Source organism: Bos mutus, chromosome 18 (genome assembly GCF_027580195.1).
Source record: "Bos mutus isolate GX-2022 chromosome 18, NWIPB_WYAK_1.1, whole genome shotgun sequence".
NCBI lineage: Eukaryota > Metazoa > Chordata > Mammalia > Artiodactyla > Bovidae > Bos > Bos mutus.
The window spans coordinates 50,112,017-50,134,438 of record NC_091634.1 but is presented as its reverse complement, the minus strand read 5'-3'; the positions used below and the strand labels follow the sequence as shown (position 1 = coordinate 50,134,438).

The window sequence follows — 22,422 nt, the reverse complement described above, 5'->3', positions numbered from 1 at the left end:
CAGTTCAACTCTGCTCTTGAGACATCTACATTCGATAGCTTGTTTCATTTCCATCCCTGGCTTGTGAGACACTTGAGGTTGGTGCTATTTTACAGCTCAGGACACAGGCTCAGAGAGGTGATGTGAGCTGCCCAGGGTCACACAACTCCTAAGGGGACCAGCTAGAGAGTGAACAGGTGTTTTTTTCATGTAGAACAGGGCTTATCATTGAAATAGAGCCGCCTCCTCAGATGGTGAAAAGTTCTTGGGAAAAATATTATTGCTGAGATGATACATCTTTGAAATGAAGGCACACAGCCCAGGTTGAAAGAAGCATTCCTCTTGAGGAGCCCAGGGGTAGGAATTTGCTCTCCTGAGAGAGGACCCTGAAAACCAGCCAGCAGCCCTTTCTCCTTTTTCCCCCAGCTAAAGAGTAAATGTATTGGGGCTGTGTTTAAGTTATAAGAATGTAAAGAGAGAAGTTTACCAGTGGTGGGTAATCTATACAATCTGTAACTCCAAAATCATTTCTATTTATTTATTCTGAAGGGTCTAACCTGGTATTCTTTTTAAAACAACCCATGTGTTGGCTGCAGAGAGGAAAAACGAGCCCTAGCAACAGTGGTGGGGGAAAACAGAGAGCTCACAGCAGACGGCAGGCATCGAGCTTGGTCTTCACGTGGGCGGGGCTCAGGGACCATCTGAAGCAGCGCCTCCTGAACTACACTTGGGAGCAGTCTTCCTGGGGCTCTTGTTCGAAGGCAGACACTCATCTGAAGGTCTGGGGTGGGGCTCAGGACTCTGCATTTCCAACCTGAAGTCTTGTCTCAAGTGCCCTGGGTCTGGTCTCTCAGCTGGGAAGCCCTTGAGAAGTACCTGACGCTTTGAAGATTCTGTTGCCTGACCTCAACAGCAGACCCACTGAATCAGACACCCTGGGGCAGGACCCAGGTGACTCCAGCGTGTGCGAACCAGACTTCAGGATCCATGCTCAGAGCAAGCAGTTCTCAAACCGTTCATCCTAGGAGCGCTTGACACACTTGACATGATTCAGGGTCTTTTTCTACTATTTGAGGTTTTGTTGGGGTGGAGTTGATTTACAGCATTGGGTTAGTTTCAGGTATACAGCACAGCAAAGTGATTCAGTTACACACATACACATATTCATTCTTTTTTAGATCCTTCTCCCATACAGGCCATCACGGAGCACTCACTAGAGTCCCCTGAGCTATACAGCAGGTCTTTTGAGTCAGGACCTTGAAGAGCTTTTCCTATCATAGATATCACACTGGCTTCCCTGGTGGCTCAGAGGGTAAAGCATCTGCCTGCAGTGCGGGAGACCCAGGTTCACTATCTGGGTTGGGTAGATCCCCTGGAGAAGGCAATGGCAACCCACTCCAGTACTCTTGCCTGGAAAATCCCATGGATGGAGAAGCCTGGTAGGCTACAGTCCATGGGATTGAAGAGAGTCGGACACAACTGAGTGACTTCATTATATCACATTGCAAAAAACAACCAGGTAATATAAAAATCATTTATTGATTCATTTAAAAATTATACATCTATTTCATGTTAACATGAAAACATGTTTTATGAAAAACAGCCTTTTCATGAAACACTGTTCCATGTCTGCACCTCGAGCATCTGTGTGACAAGGATGTGGTGGGGCCTCCCCGTTGCCCCTGTATCTGACCAGTGCTCATCATCTCGTTTCATCCTCAGCGACGCTGACCAGACATTGAACTCAGAGAAGAGGAAGTGGAGGTCCGAGGGTGGAAAGGTGGGCACCAGGGCCTCAGCTGATTGACTCTAAAAGCCAGCACTCTCAACCTCTAGGCTAGACTCCCATGTGGATGGGTGAGCTAGTGCCTGGGCCGCATGCTCCTTAAGCTGTCCTGTGAACGCTTCCTAGAAGGTGCTTGGTGAGCCCCCAGTGTCCCTCCATCTGATGCCCGCAGCCTGGGTGATCATGTGTCCTGTCTCTCACTGTGTGGTCTTCAGTGATCCATGTGTTTTTAACTGATTCTGTGAGGCCCCACAAATTCATGCAGCACTTCCTGGGGCAGGCACTCGTCTGGGCATCCCATAAATGCCCACCCCTTTAATCTTCACAAGAATGCTCTGCTGTTGGTGCAGTGTTGCTCCCATTTTACAGATGAGGAAACTGAGGCCACACAAGGCTGCCATGTGGACCTCTGCTCTGGCTCCAGCTGAAGCTTGGTACTCTGCTGCCTCCAGTGACAAAGGGACCTGCTCTGGTCTAGGAGGAGGCCACCCTGAGGTGGTGAGGGCCTCCGCCTGGATTACTGGAGTAGCTCTCCCTCCAGTTCAGTGTAAACCCTGGCACTGGTCTCTGGAGCCATCCACTGGCCCTGCCACTGCTCAACAGGGGTTACCTCTGTCAGCTGCAGCTCCTCCTCCTAAGATGGCCATAAATGACAGCACCTGCCCACTCACAACAGCCTCTCCTCTGTATCTTGCTGGGCATCACTGTGGTTGGGGTGTACTTCTCTGCCTCCTTAGTGGTGGCTCTGTCCCAGGAAATGTGGGCAGGGGTGACGGTGTATGATTTCTGAACCAAGACCTGGAGAGCCACAGAGGATTCCACTTCACACTCTAGTGTTTCTGCCAGTGTCACGGGAAAAGCATGTCCATGCAGCTGCTGGTCACAGAACAGGACACATGTGCAGCAGATCTAAGCCTGGCCCACAGCAGAGCCACCAGCTTATAGATCTGAGAGAGGGAAACACATACTTGTTATTGGAAGCCTCTGTGACCCTGGGGCTGGGGCTGTTTGTTATGCAGCATTACCACAGCATTAACTGACTCACACATCATTGCAGTAACAGGGGTAGAGGTAGTGTGTGGAATGCTCTTAGTGTGGTGTCTGGCTCAGGGCACCCCCCATGAACATAAGCACTCTGACACCTATTTCAGATGTAGTTTCTATGCAGCCCCTCCTCTTTCTCCCTTCCTTCCTCCCCTGGGGCTCTGCAGCCTACTCACCCTCCCCGCCCAACTGCACAAGGTGCTCACACTACAGCTTAGCAACAGGTTTGAGAGTCTGGGCCAGGGATGTGGAAAACGGCAAAAAGTCCGTGGCTCAGTGAATGGGCTTTTTCAACCTTATCTCAAATCCTCTTGGTACGGCTGGTGGGTTTGTGCCTGACAGGGCTTTCTGAAAGGGTCTTTGTGGTATAAGCGTGGAAGAAAAATGAGGACTGGGAAGGAAACAGGCTTGACTTTGTTACGGAGTGTTCCAGGTTTCAAAGGAAACTCGAGGGTGAGTCCAGGGCACGGGCCTGGCTGTGGGTTTAACAGCAGGTCCCAGGACTCTGGGAGAGAACCTGCCGCTCTGAAGGTGTCCTGGACGCCTTCCTGAGCCCGCTGGTGCTGTGCCTGCTTTCTCACATTGACCTTGCACACGGACACATGACTTCAGCTATTTCCTGGCCCAGGAGAGCAGCTCACAATTCTCTTCTGGAGCAGGATCTGCTGCCAGGGGCCTGTTCCTCCCTGAGTTGTACGACCCAAGCTCTCTGAGCCTTGGTGACTCAAGCTCTCTGAGCTTTGGTTTCCACATCTGTGACATGTCAGTGCTGTAATAATGCCAACCTCACAAGGTTGCGGTGAACACACTGCAAGAGCAAGCGTGTTGTCCAAGCCGCCAGCCCCTTGACTGGGCACAGTGCTGGCTGTTAGGACTGTGGTCCTCACCTTTCGGTTTCAGTGGACACCAGGCTCCCCACTTGTCTCTCAGCTCTGACTCACAGTGGCCACTGCTAAACTGAAATGCCCTCTGTTTGTTGACATTTCTCATCTGGAATTAACATGTAATGAGTGCCCTGGATGGATGAACAAAGAAGAACCTTTTCCTTCCAAGGAAAGTGGGAGCTTACTTACTCTGTGGTACCGGGCAGCATAGTGAAGACGAATGGAATGAATGAGGCAAAGGAAATTCAAGCTGGGTATCAAGAAGTTCTGCACATAACAGCTATTAGAGGAAATGGTGACAGGGACATGTGGCAAGCCAGGCGGAACAAGGCGGAGAAAATACTGGCAATCGGTAATTCCACAGCCAGACAGTGGGAGACGCTGTGTTCGGACGTGGGCAGAGAAGGGAGCATGGGACAGGACACAGCCTGCAGAGTGGCAGGTGTTGGTCAGAGAGGGGCCACTGTTACAACCACTGTGGGTCATTGGGACCAAGCTGGCCGTCTCAGCCTGCTATATCTCAGAACAATGATGAAGATAGTCTACCTTGGAAGAGACCCTGATGTGGGAAAGATTGAGGGCAGGAGGAGAAGGCAGCAAGAGAGGATGAGATGGTTGGATGGCATCACCGACTCAATGGACATGAATCTGAGCAAACTCTGGGAGATGGTGATGACAGAGAAGCCTGGTGTGCTGCAGTTAATGGGGTCCCAAAAAGTCAGACACGACTGAGCAACTGAACAAGAACAACAAGATAACCTGGAATCAGGCACTGTGAAAGGATGCATTCACTTAAAGGAGGAGCTTAAAAATAAGTAATCTACCCTGAAGGAGGGCATGGCAACACACTCCAGTATTCTTGCCTGGAGAATCCCCGTAGACAGAGGAGCCTGGTGGACTTCATGGGGTCACAAAGAGTCAGACACGACTGAGCGACTAAGCACAGCACAATAAATAATCTATTATAAGTAAAATAATGTGCAATATTTATAAATAGTACATAATAAGCTATAACAATAGAAGGTTCCCCACCTTTTTTACTTCTCACAACCACTAAGCATGGATTTTCCAGATCATCCTCCAATCCCTAATTCTCTTTTCCCAGACAAAATCAGATGCAAAACCCTAGTGGTGCTGAAACCATGCCTCTGTCCAAGGCTTGCATGAGGACCCCCTCCTTTCTTCTTTGACTTGTTTTCCTCCTCATTCATCATTACTTGAATGTTCTGGAGGTTTTGCATTCTGGAATCTTCTTTGGCCTTCTCGTTTCTTCTCAATGAGATAAGACATTTGGAGTCTGTTTTGGGAGTAGTGAGGGGTGAGTGTCAGTAAAAAAGAAAAGCCAAAATAAAAAAAGGGCAAAAGTGTCTTCCTTTCAACACTCGCGGACTCTTAGTCCATAAATGGCTTCTTTACTCCACTCCTGCTTTGGAGATGATCATAGCAAATCCCCACTGCTGCCTTCTACTGACCTGCAGGGTTTCTCTGCAGCTTGGAGTTGCTGTTTTAGGGCAAGGACATGGGGAGAGAAGGGCCACTTGGCTGACACAGCAGCTTAAAGGCAGCACCAGCACGCCCCCACCCGTGGAGACAATGCTGGAAGGGAGACTAGGTGGATTCACTCATGACAGCAAATGGGACCTGTGTTTCCTGAGGGAACACTCTGCAGACAAAGGGAAACTGAGTCAAGGAATGTTAATTGCTTCTGGTATGTCCCGTTTAGCCATGGATTAGCCCTTATCAGCAAGTGGCTTCTTAAATCTAATTCTGCCCCAGAAAGGAGGCTTGGCTGTGCCGAGCTGAAGTCGGCCCTCATTTCCCAGGATTACCCGGTCAGTGGGGTCCTGCGGTAATCCCCACCTCATTTTAGTTAATTTCAACCTCCTGTACAGACCCTTTCCCTAAAGCTACCAGCAAGAGACAAAAAAAAAAAAAAGTCGGGCTTTGTTTCATCCTCCTGTCCTTGCCCAGATTTTCAGAGACAAAGAGCAGCCCTCAGAGGCCCCCGCTAGACCCCAAGCCTCAGGGAGGGGACAGAGTTCCCCTGGGAAAGACCCACGTCCTCCCCAGGGGCCGTCCATGCCTGTTGCTGGGCCTCTGACACAAGCACCTGGGTGGGCAAGCAACGGGACGCGGGGCAGGGGCCTCGCCCTTCCCTGGGTCAGCTGTTTTCTGAGCCTGGCTGGTTTGGGGAGACCAGGGCCACGCTGTGGGCCCGAGGACCTCGCAGCCCCACCCGGTGTCCTGTGTGGGGCAGACGCCGGTCGTGTTTACTCCTCAGGGAGGCGGGTTGTTCCAGGCCTTTTTCGGGTGTCCCACTCGAGACTGCACCTTTTTTTCTCTCCCAAACTTGCATGGGGACCAGATTCTGCAGAAACAACCTGGACAGGTCTGTGAGCCTGTGCCCCGCCTTGCCGGGTATCAGCCCCGCGGTGGGGCAGTCACACTGAGTCTACCCTCAGTGGGGATTAATGGGGAGGGGGGCGGCGCCGGGGCCTCGTGAGCTCACAGAGGACTGGGAGCCTGAAGGAGCAGGGCGCCTGGGGAAAGAGATTATGCCCCCCAAGATCGACTCCTAGTGGCTGAGCCGGGGAACTTCAGCCAGGACTGGGGGACCAGCAGGGAGAGCAGAGGGCCCTCCCCATGGGTGAGAGGCTGCACTTTTCTCCCGCTGGGTTTTTATTAATACAGTGCTCTCTATTTGGATTTCCTCCTGTAAGCAAGTGAACAAGACAAAAATTCAAAACACCTGGTAGTTCGAAACTTGCTCATTAAAAAAAAAAAAAAACCCTGCTAATAAAGATGATAGCAGAAAAGATGAAGTCCAGATGAACCACAGCTGCCGGTTCAAGTGACAAATTCGCATCCCTTTCTTCTCTGCGAGTGGGGAAAGGGGCAGGTATCGGGGTTTAAAGCCGTTTAATGCAGATTTCCATCACTGTTATCCTAAGTGGAATCACTGTTATCGTTGTAATAACATTTATCCTGCGTCCCTGTGCTGGGTGCCCTGCATATGGCGACCACATTGTCTCACAGAAGTCTGCAGCTTCCCAGCCTGAGGTGGGGGGCTCGGGGGGTGGGGCGGGGCGGGGCTTCCCGGGCCTGGGGAGGGGCCAGCAGGACAGGCAGGTCTCCGGATTCCGTTTGGTGGCGTTTCTCAGAAGCTCTCAGACTGTTTGAGCGGAATCCTAAACGCCTGTCACATCGAATGCAAGGGACTCCGCGTTTGTTTAAACAAATGCTGCAGATTACTCTTAAGCACATGAAAATCTGAGTTTCCCCATCTATAAAAACAGATGGACGCTATTGCCTCCCTCACAGAGCTATTGATGGGATGTTCAAAGAAGATGATGCGGGCAAGTGCTGGGACAAGGGCACTGATTGCTAATATTATAAAATTCAGCAATTATTATTATTGGGGTTGTTGCTATTATGACTATTATTGACAAGCAAACCCAGGCCCAGAGAGGGAAAGCGACTTGCCCAGGTTGACCGATGACAAGGGGACAGTGTCCACTGTGAGCTGCTTTGGGGCTCTCCCCAGGCTCCCAGTGCCCCGTTGTCACTTCCTCATCCTGTGGACCGACTCCACGGCTAAGGCAACGGGTGCTGATCGCTGAGTCCCTTCCCTGCCTGGGTCCCCTGCTGACCCTCCCCCAGAAGAGACCGTTTCAGGGTCCTCTCTGTTCCAGGCATGATGATCCTCTAGATGTCTTAGTTGCCATCAGCTGGACTCCGAACCGGGCTGACATGGGCCACCTCAAGTCAGGAGGCTCTGCCAGAATGTCCTTGTGGCCATTTTCTTAGGAAAATCAAGCTTTGATTCTTCATTCCCACGCGCTCCAGTGGGACAGGATGCCAGCTCGTCTGCACAATTTTGTCAGCATTGAGTTTTTCTCGCTCATCCCATAACCCTTCAGGATTCTGAGCCCATATGTGTTGGGCTGTAGCTGGAGGCCCAGGGCTGTCATCGTAGCCTTCAGGCCTGTCTCTGTGATGCAGGCAATTTGGGGGTTGGCTGAACAGAAGTGTGCTGCAAGTTCACAAGAAGGCCAAGCTGTGTGAACACAAAGCCTGTGAGACTTCTGAGTTCACATCTCGCCTTGAGATGGCCCCACAAGTATCCCCCTCCCCGCCAGCAGCAGCCGGCTGGGCGGCACCTCTGTCACTGGGAAAGATGAGGAAGGCCGGCCAGCCGGCGTGTGAGGCCGGCACGGAGCACATATGTATCATCAACAGATTATAGGATCAAATGGTTCAAAAATGTGACACGTCGTGTTCTGCACCAGCAGTGGGCGGAAAGACGTGGGTAAGATGAGAAGCAGCTTGAATCCGTTCCACGGAAGATTCCAGGAGGTGTTGGCGATCTCTAATTCCCACTGCGTTTCTGCCCTGCAGATTTGATCAGCACTGGAGGCCTACCGCCACACTACCTCCCCCATTCACGGGTTTTCCGTCCCGGATAAACTAGGAAACAATGGGAAACTGGCAAGAAACCCCTGAGCATGTGTTTCAGACCAACAGAGCCTGTGTGGCTTCCCTGTCTGGAACCTCCGAATAGCTGAGGTCGAAGCCTCCATCGGATGAAGAGTTTAGAGGCTAATACCTGCTCTCTGGCCAGCTGCACCCAAGGGCTCGTCCAGGAAAGGCTGGTTACAGTGGACTCCCTCTGGTCGCCTCTGCTTGACTCTGGGCAGTTACTGTCTCCGCAGTCATGGTCCATTTGGCATTGGCATCTCAGGAGTGTGAGCTCTGGAGCCAGGCTGCTCCTCCCAACCCTGCTGTGTGTCCTTCCCCCAGAGTACCTTGACCTCTTCCTCTGGTTTTATTCCTTAGGTATTTATTTCCCAGTGCTTAAGTTCTGCTGCTCCGCAGTTGTATTTTCGGCTTGTTTTACTGGGCATACCTCGTGCCCTGTGTAGGTGCTAAATTCTCTTGAAGGCTTCCAAATACTCAGGAAACAGGACACAAATTCCAAACACAGACATGTTCTTGGGTTTCTTCTGACCCTTAGGGTCACAGCAGAATATTCTAAAATTGCCCAATCCCACCTTTCTCTTCCCAAAGGAAAGTCTCCGATGTATGAGCAGCTGGGTCTCTAGCACAATACTGGGGGGAGGAGCTGGAGGGAAGGGGAAGTGGCTGAGGGCTCAGAAGGGAGTTTGGAAAGGGGTTTTGGGTGTGAGCAGCTTTGAAGCAGGGTCTGGCCTCACAGGGAAAAGATGATGGGGAGGGTCTCCCCAGGAGTGCTGTTAGGGATGGTAGGCCCAGTCCCTGTGTGGTTTTGGAGAAACGTAAGTAAAGGACTGGAGTTATGCTGAAGTTCTTTGATTGGTAAACTGTATTTTGATTGCAGTGGATTTCTGAGACTGAATTACATAGATTCTGGGCTTATAAGGACTCAATTGTGTTTTCCAGGGGGCAAGAAAATGCACATGCTGAGGTAGCCAGTAAATCTTGTTGAATGAGTTAGAGGAAAGAAGTATTTATGAACCTTCACAGCTGGAATACAGCTTAGAGACTCTGGTCTAGGTGTCTGAAGCTCAAATGCCTCCATAAGATTTCTAGATAAGATACAAGATGCTCAGTGAAATCTGAATGTCAGACTCAAAAAAAAAGAGTACTTGTTAAAGTACAAATGTTAGGGGAAACTGACTGAAACTGCTCACCTTGGCCAGGCAAGAAAGCAGCCACTCCCAGGAGTTATCTTACAGCAGGAGGCCCGCATAAGGAAGAACCAACAAGCTACCACCCGTGGGAAGAATTCGGGAAAGGACAGGAGAGAGGAGACGCCAGTCCATATGTCCTACCGACCTCCCTGAATCCTCCTCACTGGCATCCCTCTTGGCTGAGAGATGCACACGCCACCAGGAAGGGCCCTGAGTCAGAATGACTGGTCAGAGACAACCCGGAAACCAACCCCATCACCATAAAACCTGAGACTGCGATCCACCCAGGCACCCCTTCGCAATAAAGTCTCTTGCTTTGTCAGCATATGTGTCTCCTACGATAATTCATTTCTGAGAGTTAGATAAGAGTCCACTCTCGAACCCTGGGAGGGGGTCCCCATTCCAGCAACAGAATCAGCGTTCTAGTTCTTCCATGACTGACCCATGAAAATGTCCAGCTAAGCCAGGGTCTGTCCTGGTCCTCAGTGGTTATAACGCTGTGAAAGCAGAGTCCGCTGGCTGTGGGTGTGCTTTTCAAATTTTGTCCACCAGCTTTGTGTGTCCACCCAGTTACTGTGGAACTGCCATGCTGAAAGCCCCAGAGGATCTCTGGGAAAGAACAGCTGCAGTTGGTTGCTCCTGGTCCCCCTGGTTGCCCCTTGGTTGGGTGACTGGTTCACTGAGGCTCATCTGAATAAGCGCATATAAAATGCAGCCCTTCCCGTGCAGGGAGGGGGCGAGGGCAGCCTGAGATGGGGAGTTTCTTCCCCACCCTGCACTTGGGAAGGAGCTGGACCTGGCTCCTAGACACTTAGAGCGCTGCACCTCACGGTTCAGCTTTGCTCATCTACAAAATGGGTAGGTTAGGTGTCTACAGTTCAGGGGTTTTGAAACTGAAGCGAGGTGATGCCTGCAAGACACACGTGGGATGGAACAGGTCACACCTGTGGTGCTGGACCCACACCATGTGATACAGGAAGTTTGCTGTTATTAATCAGATCAGATCAGATCAGTCGCTCAGTCGTGTCCGACTCTTTGTGACCCCATGAATCGCAGCACGCCAGGCCTCCCTGTCCATCACCAACTCCAGGAGTTCACTCAGACTCACGTGCATCGAGTCAGTGATGCCATCCAGCCATCTCATCCTCTGTCGTCCCCTTCTCCTCCTGCCCCCAATGCCTCCCAGCATCAGAGTCTTTTCCAATGAGTCAACTCTTCGCATCAGGTGGCCAAAGTGCTGGAGTTTCAGCTTTAGCATCATTCCTTCCAAAGAAATCCCAGGGCTGATCTCCCTCAGAATGGACTGGTTGGATCTCCTTGCAGTCCAAGGGACTCTCAAGAGTCTTCTCCAACACCACAGTTCAAAAGCATCAATTCTTCGGCGCTCAGCCTTCTTCACAGTCCAACTCTCACATCCATACATGACCACAGGAAAAACCATAGCCTTGACTAGACGAACCTTTGTTGGCAAAGTAATGTCTCTGCTTTTCAATATGCTATCTAGGTTGGTCATAACTTTCCTTCCAAGGAGTAAGCGTCTTTTAATTTCATGGCTGCAGTCACCATCGGCAGTGATTTTGGAGCCCCCCAAAAAATAAAGTCTGACCCTGTTTCCACTGTTTCCCCATCTATTTCCCATGAAGTGATGGGACCGGATGCCATGATCTTAGTTTTCTGAATGTTGAGCTTTAAGCCAACTTTTTCACTCTCCTCTTTCACTTTCATCAAGGGGCTTTTTAATTCCTGTTATTAGTTATTTAGTTGCTGTTATTAATAGTGTGCTTTTTTTTTTTTTTGCAGTGGCTGTAATTCACTGCTTCTCAGAGTCTGTGGTCTCTCTTCCTTCTTGCCTGCCTGCCTGTGAGGAACCTGAACCTCCTAGTCAGGTGTTCGTGCAGGCCCCAGGTGGGACAATCGCGGACTCCACCTGCTTTGACACTGCTATGGATTCAAGGAGGGGCTGAAACATAAACCAGTCCGATCAGAGCAAGTTTCAGGACTTGAGTTAGGTGAGGTGGGGAAGACACCTGACTCTTCTGTAGGTGGAGAAGGAAGTATCCACCTGGTGCATTTGGCAGCCACCCAACCACCTCGAGAGAAGTCATTCTGAAACACAGCTCTGGCGACCCTGTCCACTGCTGGAACAAACTGAGCCTGAAGCTCACCCTATCTCAGGCTTTTCCAGCTTCATGGGTGCGGAAATTCACATTAATGCTCAGGTCAGTTTGGATCTGTGCTACCTGCACTCTAATCCGTTGAAATGGCTTTCTGAGGTGAGGCGGTGTCAGAGTGAAAGAACGTGAAAGTGTTAGTCACTCAGTTGTGTTCCACTTTTTGTGACCCCGTGGACTGTAGATCACCAGGCTCCTCTGACCATGAATACTGGCAAGGATACTGGAGGGTGCAGACATTCCCTTCTCCAGGGGATCTTCCCGACCCAGGGATGGAACCCTGGTCTCCTGCATTGCAGGCAGATTCTTTACCTTCTGAACCACCCGGGAAGTTAAACAAGACGGTGTACAGTGAGTCAGTGACCGTGGAAAGCATCTCATACAGCACTGAACACTCATGGCGCTCCACTGAAAATTCACAGTTTTCCCTTCCTGCGTCCCTTTTGTATTCATAGCAATGTCAACTGCACTATCTAAAGTTAGATTTCCAGACTGCTCACAGAGAAACAGGCTCATTAGCCTGGTCTGTTTGGGGCTTTTTCAAGTAATTGCATGCCTTGGGAAATATTAATACAATGCCTTTATTTCTCCCTTGAGACGGAGTCTGTGACACACTAACCCATCTGGAATGCAGCGGAGCACTCAAGCCCTGGCTGCAGGGCTGAGTGTAAACTGGGAACTGATTGTATTGAGACGTTCAGAGCTGCTCCCCCATTCCGCTGCAGCTTGGGACTCAGAAGCTAAGCCTGGTAGTCCAGCGGGAGGGCCCCTCCCCCCACCCCCTCCAAGGCGTGACTCATGGACCCAGGCCCCTCCCTTGCTAGGGCCTCACCTCCTGCCGCAGGAACCACAGGGGACCTAGGAGGTCCGTGAGCTGGGATGGGAAAGCAGTCTACCCCTCTTTGCACTAACCTCTTGCTAAGTCGCAGCTTTTGCTTCTGCAGCACGAGACAGCAATGCCACAGCACCTGGGAACCTTCTGCCCTGCAGAAATCAGGTGTTTTCATGTCACACTGCAGTCGTCGAGGACACCTTGAAATTCTATCTATCCTCGTTCCGAACGACGGCTGACACCTTGTTATTGAATGTGTCTGTCAAGAAATGCTCCATCACTATATCACTGTTGCAGCGCTCTTCGGTGACCCGAATATGCTGGCTGTTACTACATTAGTAGGTAATCATTGCTACCTCATTAGTAGATAATCATTATGTCCCCAAATATTAAATGTCCCTGTCATTCTCCCCAGGGAGACTGCGAGCTCCTGGAAGAAAAGGGCCGTGTCTGACCCGTTTTGTTTCTAGCGCTGAGCACAGGGTTGAGAATCCAGTAGGAGATGAGCAAATGTCGGATTGAGGGAATAAGAACCGTGCATTTACTTTGTGACACTGTCATAAGCAAGGTGAGAGGACTTCTTAAGGGACATGCTGGCCATGCTCTTAAATGAGGACCCCGTCCAAAACCCTGCTTCCGAGTGAGGTTTGCCTGCTTGGTAACACTTGTTGAAAACAACCCCACAGACATACACACAGGTACTTGCACACACATGTACACACACACACACACGTCAGTCAGAAGCTGCCTCCTTCCTTCTCCGACTCCACCCTGCCTCCAACAAGAATATTTATGATTTTTAATAAATCGGGAGCATGGCTCATTAGGCTCCTCACCCACGCCCCTGAGGCCTCGAGGCGCTGTGACGGTTGACTTTTCACATCTCTGAGCCCAGGGGGGCTGTGCATGCCGCACCGATGAACTCACGGGGGACCAGCTCTGTCCCCGCCGCCCAGGAGAGGGCTCGTCTTTCAAATCAGATTAAAAGAAAACAAGAGTGAGGGCCATCCCCAGCCTGAGGAGCATGGGCTGTGCACTTAAGCAAAGGAGGAATGTGGCCCATTAATTACTATTTGTAGCCAATTAATTACTATTTGAAATATGGCCCCAGCTGTGATGAGTAGGGGGAGTGACAGTCGTGTGCTAATGAGCTGGTGTAACTCGTCCTGGGTGAGGGCAGAGGGGAGTGCAGAGAGGCCCACGGAGGTTGGGGCGCTCCTGTTGGGAGAGGAAAGATCCAGCAACACGTTTTCTGAACTCCTGAGAGACACTCACAAGTGAGGGGCTTGGGCCTTTCGGGGGGCCCAGGCCAGTGAGTCCCACACAGTTTAGGGGCAGAGAGTTGGCACGGTTTTCTGAGGGTGGTAAGTGAACACTCTTGGCCATTGATGCCAAGGGTGCCCTTGATATGGGGTCAGTGAGGGCCAGGGGCCTCAGTCAAGAGACATCCACAGGCTAGATGCTCACTCACACAAAAGAGGAAGAAGCCAGGTGAGGGCAGGGGGCGGAGAAAGAAAGAGCAGTCACTCAGTCGTGTCCAACTATTTGTGACCCAATGGACTGTAGCCTACCAGACTCCTCCATCCATGGGATTTTCCAGGCAAGAGTACTAGAGTGGGTTGCCATTTCCTTCTCCAGGAGATCTTCCCAACTCAGGGATTGAACCCAGGTCTCCCACATTGCAGGCAGACACTTTACCGTCTGAGCCACCAGGGAATCCTAAGTCGGGAGGGCTGGGCATGACTTTATTCCCGGATCGCCCCCCAACCTACCCCTGCCACTCACACCAGCCCAAGGGCCTGGCCAGGGACTTAGGTTAGTCAGTGGACTCAGGGGCAGCTGGTCCCGAAGCTCAGTGTGGGGCTAACTGTCCAGAAGCACCACTGTTCCAACTCTGAGGGACCCTTTGAGTGAAGGAGAACAGACGCAGGGCCAAGGGCACAAATCTTAAGTCTGACAAATTCTGCAAACCAGACATGCCAGACCCCCACCAGACCGCAAGGCTGTCCTGTGCGCCCCCCTGGGTGTCCCCCCACCCACTGAGGAGGCCCCCTGTTCTGAGCGCTCCCACAGGAGACGGCCTGGCTGTGTCTGAGCTTCTGAACGGGCTCCAACGGCATCTCTCTCAGCAACATGGCTGTGATGCCGTCCAACCCACAGAGCGCAGCCCAGACGTTCCCACTGTAAACAGCACTTCTCAAAGTCTTTGGCCTCCGCACGCCTTCACTGTCTTTATGTCTATGAATATTTACTGAAATTTAACAAACAGAGAAATTTAGAAACGTTTATTTATGAGCTTGGGCTTCTCTGGTGGCTCAGACAATAAAGAATCCTCCTGCCAATGCAAGAGACCTCGGTTTGATCCCTGGTTTGGGAAGATTTCCCTGGAGGAGGAAATGACAACCCACTCCAGTATTCTGGCCTGGAGAATCCCATGGACAGAGGAGCCTGGCGGGCTACAGTCTACTGGGTCACAGAGTCAGATAGAACAGAGGGACCAGCACCATTTATGAGCTCATTTGGAAAAGTAATAAATTCATTACATGTTATTATAAATAACATGTTTTAATAAAAAGACTGTATTTTCAAAACATGCAGTGAGTGGAGTGCCTTGCGTTGCCTTTTTGATGAATCTCTCTGTGTCTCACTCGACAAGGACAGCTGGGCTCTCACGTTGCCCCTGCATCTTGCCTGCCGCAATGTCTCGTCAGCTGCTTCTGGAGTTCTCCTCCACACGGTCTTGCAATGGGAGTAAAAAAGCAGATGAGTGCTTGGTGATGTGAAAAAGCTCTCTCAGCTCTCCTGATGAAAGGGGTCTCGGGGATTCCCAGGGTCCCTGGACCCCACTCTGAGACCCTCTGTTGGACACTGTTTCAGGGTGTGAGCGTGTCACGACTTATTTCTCCATCCTTGTGTTGATTGACGTTTACTGTTTCCAGTTTGGGGCCACTGTGGATGAATCTACTATGGACATTTTGCACGTGTCTTTTGATAGAAACCGTGTCCCTCCTCCCCCTGAAGACACTGGGCACATAGTTAGGAGTGGGATTATGGCATCCTAGGGCAGCTCATGTTAGGTCCAGCATGCATGCATGCACGCTGAGTCGCTTCAGTCGTGTCCGACTCTGTGCGACCCTCTGGACAGCAGCCCACCAGGCTCCGCTGTCCATGGGTTTCTCTAGGCATGAATACTGGAGTGGGTTGCCATTTCCTTCTCCATTAGGTCCAGCAGCTCTACCCAAACTGTTCCTCAAACTGGTTGTTGCAGGTGGTAGCCCCGAACTGGCAGCGTCTGAGGGTGCCAGCTCACTTTCCTTTAATGAAAGTAACTGATCTCATCAGAGCATTGTGATCGTTGATGCAGGGGAAGAAGACTTGTGAACTGGGTACATTTTTAAAACCTGCCATTTGGAAGTAATTTTAGGTTTTCAGAGTCACAAGATTAGTACAAAGTTTCTGAATACAGTCCACTCTCTAAAGTCAGCCTCTCACCCGACCTGAGGACCTTGGTCAGGACAGAGAAACCAGCACCACTATAGCACTAAGGCACAACCTCACTGGGATCCCCACTTCCCTCTGAGGCCCTCTTCCTGCTCCAGGATCCCATCTGGGGACCATGTCACATCCAGCTGTCACGTCTCCTTAGGCTACCCCATCTGTGACAGTTTCCCAGACGTCCCTTCCCTTTAGTGACCATGGTGCTCTGAAGAGTCTGGGTCAGATCTTCTGCAGAACGTTCCTTAAATTGGGTGTGTCCAATGTTTGCTCATGAGTAGACTCGAAGTGATGGATTTAGGGGAAGAATATCACAGAACGGATGTGCCCTTCTCACCCTGCCCATCAGGAGGCATGTGCTGTCTGCACAGCTTATCATGGGCGATGTTGACCTTAATCACTCTGGGGGATGCCTGCCAGCTTCCTCCACCGAAACTACCCCCCAACCCATTCGCCCCTCCCATACTCTATCTGGTTAGGTCACCAAGTCCAGCCCACATTTAGCCGTACCTTGTAGAGGGCAGAGTATCAGAGAATTCATGGACGTATGGTACAACCATAACAGTGATCAATAAGTCTTTGAGGGGAGACACTACGGGACTCTGCAGCTATTCTGCTTCTTCTTAAAGTTCTACCGACTAAGTTCGGCACCATCAGTGGGTCTTGCCACAGCACTTCTTACTGACAACGGTCTCTCATCCCCCGTCTTGTATGTCTACTATTTGGAGTTCTTCTGAGTCCCTTCTCTTCCACTTGTTCATTTATCCAAGGATCTGCTTATACCAGGACGGGCTCCTGGACATTTGTTCTTTTGTTTGGTTAACAACCCAATACTCTGCTATTTATCTTATTATTCAAATTGTCCCCCTTTGGCCATTGGAGGATCTTTTGGACTGACTCCTGAGTCCTTCTGACGTTGCCCATTTTTTTTTTTTTAAACACATACACACACATACTTAATTTCTGGCACTACAAGATGCTCCACGCTCATCTTGTGTTTTCCCAGCCCAGCCTTTGAATCAGATCTTTAGGGAGCTTTGAACCAGGTTCCTTTCAACCTTCTCTGAAGTTCTGCTGATTCCTCACACATGGAGAGTATTGTATAGGATATTTTTATTTCCAAAGGGTAAAAATGAAATGTTTCATGTCATCACTGGTTGAATGCATATTTTATGCTCTATCTTTAAAATGCAATCCAGTTTCTGTTTCCCTGGTAACTTTCTTTCACAGGAATAATGCTCATTTATAAAGCAGGTAAGGACAGCTGTGTGGTGGGGGCACCCTGTGGTTGTGGGCATGTAGTGCTGGAGTCAGCAGGTGGCTAGTGGGGCTGTGGGCGGCCGTGGCTGAGTGCACGGACACTTCAGGTCTCTCCATGATTGATGCGCCGTGTGTTGACCAGGTCACTTCACCCAGTGTTTGGCCATTAGCACGTCAGAAAGCAACGCAATCACCCAGGGTGACTGCGCGGGCAGATGGAACTCCCGAATACAACCCCCAGGAATTCTGCCCATTGGACCGTTCTTCATACCATCTCAACACGGGTGATGCACTGAGCGGATAATTACACAACTTAGTGATGGTGATTTAGAGCCACGACGCTACTCTAAACACATGGGAAAATGCAGCTGGTGTTGATAACGCTGAGAACTCACAGCGTGGCCATGGCTCTTTGCTGTGGGAGTGTTAAGACTTCTTATCTCACTCTTGACCAGTGGTCACTGAATTCAGGTGGCCATAATTGTGGTTCCCTCCTGAGTCCCCAAATGTCAATGCTGTCTGATACTCCTCCCTCGAAGTGAGCGGTGTGACCTGGGCGTGTGGGCCACCTCTTCATTCGGGTAGGAGGCCGCAACCTGCACACACATCTGCTCTCACCACCCCCAACCCCATCCCACCTCCGGAGGAAGGCGCTGACATCTGAGGGACAGGATGGCATTTCCATGTTGGTTGCTATGGTGTTTTGGCAGGAAAGGGACTAGAAAGGGTCCCCCTCTGGGGGAGGGTATCTGCCTTCTGATATAATTAGCCCATGTGAATCTCACCTCCTGTGGTTCCCTGGCCCACGAGCTGAGCATCTGTCAAAGGGCTGGGATAGGACCCCCCACCTTGCAAGGGCAACACAGGGCTGAGGAATTCGAATCACCAGGGGCCCACCCTAGGGGCTCTTCGTTCCTGATTCATGACCTAAGCTGCCCACCAGACGCCTGCTCTGAGCAGCTTCATTCAACCAGAGCTGAAGCTGTTGGAAACGAGAGCTTACAGAGACTCAAAAATCACCATCAAAATTTTCTTTCTTTCAAAGGCTGGGTCCCAGTGAAAGCCTTTCAGTTATTTTAGTGAGTCCTACTGAAGAATAATTTGGGGCAAAAGGGTCCGTCAAAGCACTTAAGGAAAATGAATATGGTGATGCAGAGTCTTCTAGGCAGAAAGGGCTCTTGTATTTTAGCTTTTCTCAAGCTAAACGTAAAAAAATAAGCCTATTATTTATTGAGTGCTTTCCAAGTGCTGGCATTCGGCTAAGCTCTTTATATATTTGAACCATATGAAACTGCCAGTTTTGTGAATCAAAACAGGTTGAAAGTCACTGCTCTTTTACAATTCAGACTATGTCCTTGTACGTCTGTGAGACAGTTGGTAACATCCCCACTTTATGGATGAATAAAGCAGAGGCTCAGAGAGGTCACATAACTGATAACAATGGCAGAATCAGTATTTAAGTCCACATCTACACGACTTGAAATCCCTGACTGCAGTGCTCACATTACCCAGATCAATTCTTGTGATGTGCTCAGACGCAAGGTAACTCGACACAAGGTAATTGTGACATAAGCAAGGCTCCCTAAGAATAAATTACGAACGCATTTTGCATTCATTCTATTAATTACTATGTTAAATCCTAGTCAGCTATTTTGCATAAAATCCTCTGAACGTGGCCCCAGACGTCACCACCTCATCCACTGGGGCATGTGGTCTGCCAGATGTTTGCAGTAGAATTTGCCCACAGGCCCTACTCAGATTATAAATTTGTTTTTCTTTCTGGAAGTATGGAAGCGATTGCACGGGTTACTTTTTTTCTCTAGAGGATTCTAGAAACTTAGAAATGGAAAAATCCGTGGAGAGCATCTAGCCTGTTGAAGCATCTTCCAGGAACAGAGGTTGCTGACAAAAGGCCTGGATGTTAATCCCATTTGTGCTCCAAACCAGCTGTGTGGCCTCAGAAGCACCTCCAGCTTCTCTGAATCCCTGTGATGTGGGGGTTGGGCCAGATCTTTAACATTCTTTTCTAGACCCAAGGCTCTATATGATTATAGATCTCACCATGAAACAGTAAGTCCTTGTGAAATGCCATGTTTCCATAGAGTAGGACCTCATGAGAGGCTGTCATTGGCTTCTGCCTAAAAATATTTTGTTGTCTACACCTTAGTACCAAAACTGGAGAGAGATACCACCAAAAAAGAAAATTACAGGCCAATATCTTTGATGAACGTAGATGCAAAAGTTCTCAACAAAATATTAGCAAACACATAAAAAAGATCACACCATGACCAAATGGGATTCATACCAAGTTCACAAAGATGGTTCAACATATGCAAGTCAAGGCACACACCACATCAATATATACACCACAAAAACAAAAATCCAAAGCCAAATAACCATCTTCAATAGATGCAGAAAGAGCATTTGATAACATTCAACATCCATTCATGATAAAAACGGTTACTGAAGTGGGTATAGAGGGAGTGTATCTCAACCTAGTAAGATCCATCTATGACAAACCCACAGCCAACATAATACTCAACAGTGAAAAGCAGAAAGCCTTCCAGCTAAGATCTGGAATAAGACAAAGATTCCCACCCTCATTACTTCCTTTCAACACAGTACTGGAAGTCCAAGCCACAGCAATCAGACAAGAAAAAGAAATAAAATTCCAAATTGGAAGGGAAGAGGTAAAATTGTCATTATATGCAGATGATATGATAATATATATAGAAAACCCTAAAGACTCCACATAAAAACTACCAGAACAATGAAATGAATTCAGCAAGGTAGCAGGATACATGATCAATATACAGAAATTGTTGTCTGTTTACATGTATTCCAAATGGCTACTGCACGCACGCAAATACAAGGGTTTTCAGAGCAGGTACAAAAGGGTTTTCGGTGAAAACAACTCCACAGCCACCACTTTCTCCAGTCACCAAGCCTGCTCTGGAGGAGGTGAGCACGGCTACCACTCCCTCGAGGGTCTTTCTAGAGGGAGTCCCATGTATGAAACCAAGCCCGCTCAGTGCACAGGGTGTGTTCAGCCCACTTCATGTTCACCCGCCCATCTGCATCTCTCCTGACCCCTGGGGCTCCTGCCTGTGCTGAGACAGACATCTCTGCCATCGTCTCTATTTCTTTCCTTGCTTTCCAACATGAGTCCAGCTCCTGGGACCCAGACTGATGGAGGACCCAGACCCTATTTGACCTCCCTACATCCAGAGGAGAAGCTGGGGCTGTTTACGTCTAACTAGATGCTTCAAAACCTCAGAGCTTGAAATGAATGGATTTCAGGTGTGATGAAGGATTAGCAAGAGAAGATATTCTGGAGTTAACACAACACTGACACCTAAGGACAGGGGGGCTCTGGCTGGGGTCTCCGACAAAGTGGATGTCTTAGAGCAGCAGGCTTGGCCAATAGGAGAGAGTCTACCTCATGGGGAAGGACTTCCAGAGGAGAAGGGACTCACCCGGTGCAAGACCCTGTGAGCTGGTCCAGGGAGCAGGTTCACCTGGGATGTCAGGGCCCCACGGGGCCGTGTGGTTGACCCCCGAGAACGGAGTCTGTCCACGCAGCCCTGCCTCCTCTCCAAGCCCTTTTGCCCCAAATGGGACAATAGATCTTCCCACCTGCCATGGCCCCTGCCTCCCCTCCTGCCTCCTGGAGACAGGGACTAGGCAGCCCAGGTCTGGAAGCAGCAGATTCCTCAGAAACGGCCTCACACTTTCCCTATCCAGGCAGAGGAGAAGGACGCGCTGAGTCACAGCTCTGCCTGCCTTGACCAGGCTGGCCAGAGGCCCTCCCCTGTGCCAAGAGCCAAGGAGGCAGCCTCAGACGTTCCTGCCACATCACCAGCCCCCGTGTCTGTCCTGTGTCCGCAACTGCTGGAGGCTGCCAGCTGGTGAGGGCGCAGTCCGCGTTTCCCCATCCACTCCTCGGGGCAGCCCCGTGAGACGTGGCCGCTGCCCTGATCCCATTTTACAGATGAGGAAACTGTAAATAGATGTGGAAAATAAACCTTCCTGGAGACCTCGACTAGGGAGCCGTGGAGCCAGACCTCAGCCCTGCACTCAAGCATTGACCAGGCCACCCTCTTCGGGCTCAGCCAGCATCAGTTCCACCTCTGGGGACAGCGCATTCAGGAAGGGCTCAGCTGGGTTGCTCTCGACTGGATGTCGCGTGGACATCCGAGATGGTGTGCACCTGGGGCATGCTGGCAGCTGGTGCTGGGAGTCCCTGGCACTTGCATGCGGCCCCATCCCATGGCCCGGACTTATCACTGCAGGGCATTGGGGGGTCACCAGAGGGAGCCTCGCAAGCAGGAGTAACCAGAGAGACCCAGGAGGAAGGAAGCCCCAGTCCTGTGGCTCACTCCTGTGAGTCCCAGTTCACTTCTGCAGCCTTCCGCTGGTCATGTGGGTCACCAGGGCCAGCCTGGCTCAGAAAGAGGGGTCTGGAGCCTGGCTCCTGGTGGAGAAGAAGCAAAGTTACCTTGTGGGGGTTGGGGAGGCAGACATATCCTGGCTGAATAAGGAGAGATATGTCCGCATGTCCACCTCTCAGGGGACTTTGCATCTTCAGCCTGATCTCTCGGTTAAAACTAGTTTCTTCCAAGATAATGCCTGGTCCCCCATTCCCCTACTTCATGCTGTGGTTTCCCAACTATTCCTTCCTTCTGGTCATGTGAGGGGAGGTGGCGATGGAGCGGTTACCGTCAGCACAGTCCCTCCGTCTCCTTTTCTCACCAGAGCAACAGTATCCTTCAGAAACTAGCGTGATGAACAACAATCATGATGATAATACCTAACATTTATTGAGAACCATTTTATGGCAATGGCCAGGGGCGGTGAACTTTACACCCTTCTTCGCACTTAGTTCTCCCTGAAGTGACTATTCCCGTTCAGGAGGGGAAAGGATGGGCCCAAAGTGATCTGATTAATAAGCACATGAACCAGTATGAAGATGTGGGCTTGCAAGGGGTTACTACAAGGAACTGGGAACTGGCTTACACAACTGTGGGGCTGGCTGACGGGTCTGAAGTTCATGGGGCAGGTGGGTGGGAAGGGAAGGGCCTGAGCTGGGACTCCACCGGCCAGCTGTGTTACCCACTGATGGGATGGTCTCTCTTTCTCTGCCTAAGCCCTCTTTGGAATCATACATACCACACAGCGGGCACTCAGTGAAGGTCTGTTTAAAAGTAAGTCAATCTGGGGACCTCCTTGGTGGTCCAGTGGATAAGACTCTGTGCTCCCAATGCAGGGGACATGGGTTCAACCCCTGGTCAGGGAACTAAGG

The 22,422-nt window shown here is 50.4% G+C and overlaps 1 long non-coding RNA gene across 1 annotated transcript in view; it reads right to left on the bottom strand.

Annotated features, from left to right (window-relative positions):
• Nucleotides 1-22,422, bottom strand: part of LOC138991840 (uncharacterized) — a 287,475-nt gene that overhangs the window by 61,082 nt on the left and 203,971 nt on the right. The gene's annotated exons all lie outside the window — the stretch shown is intronic.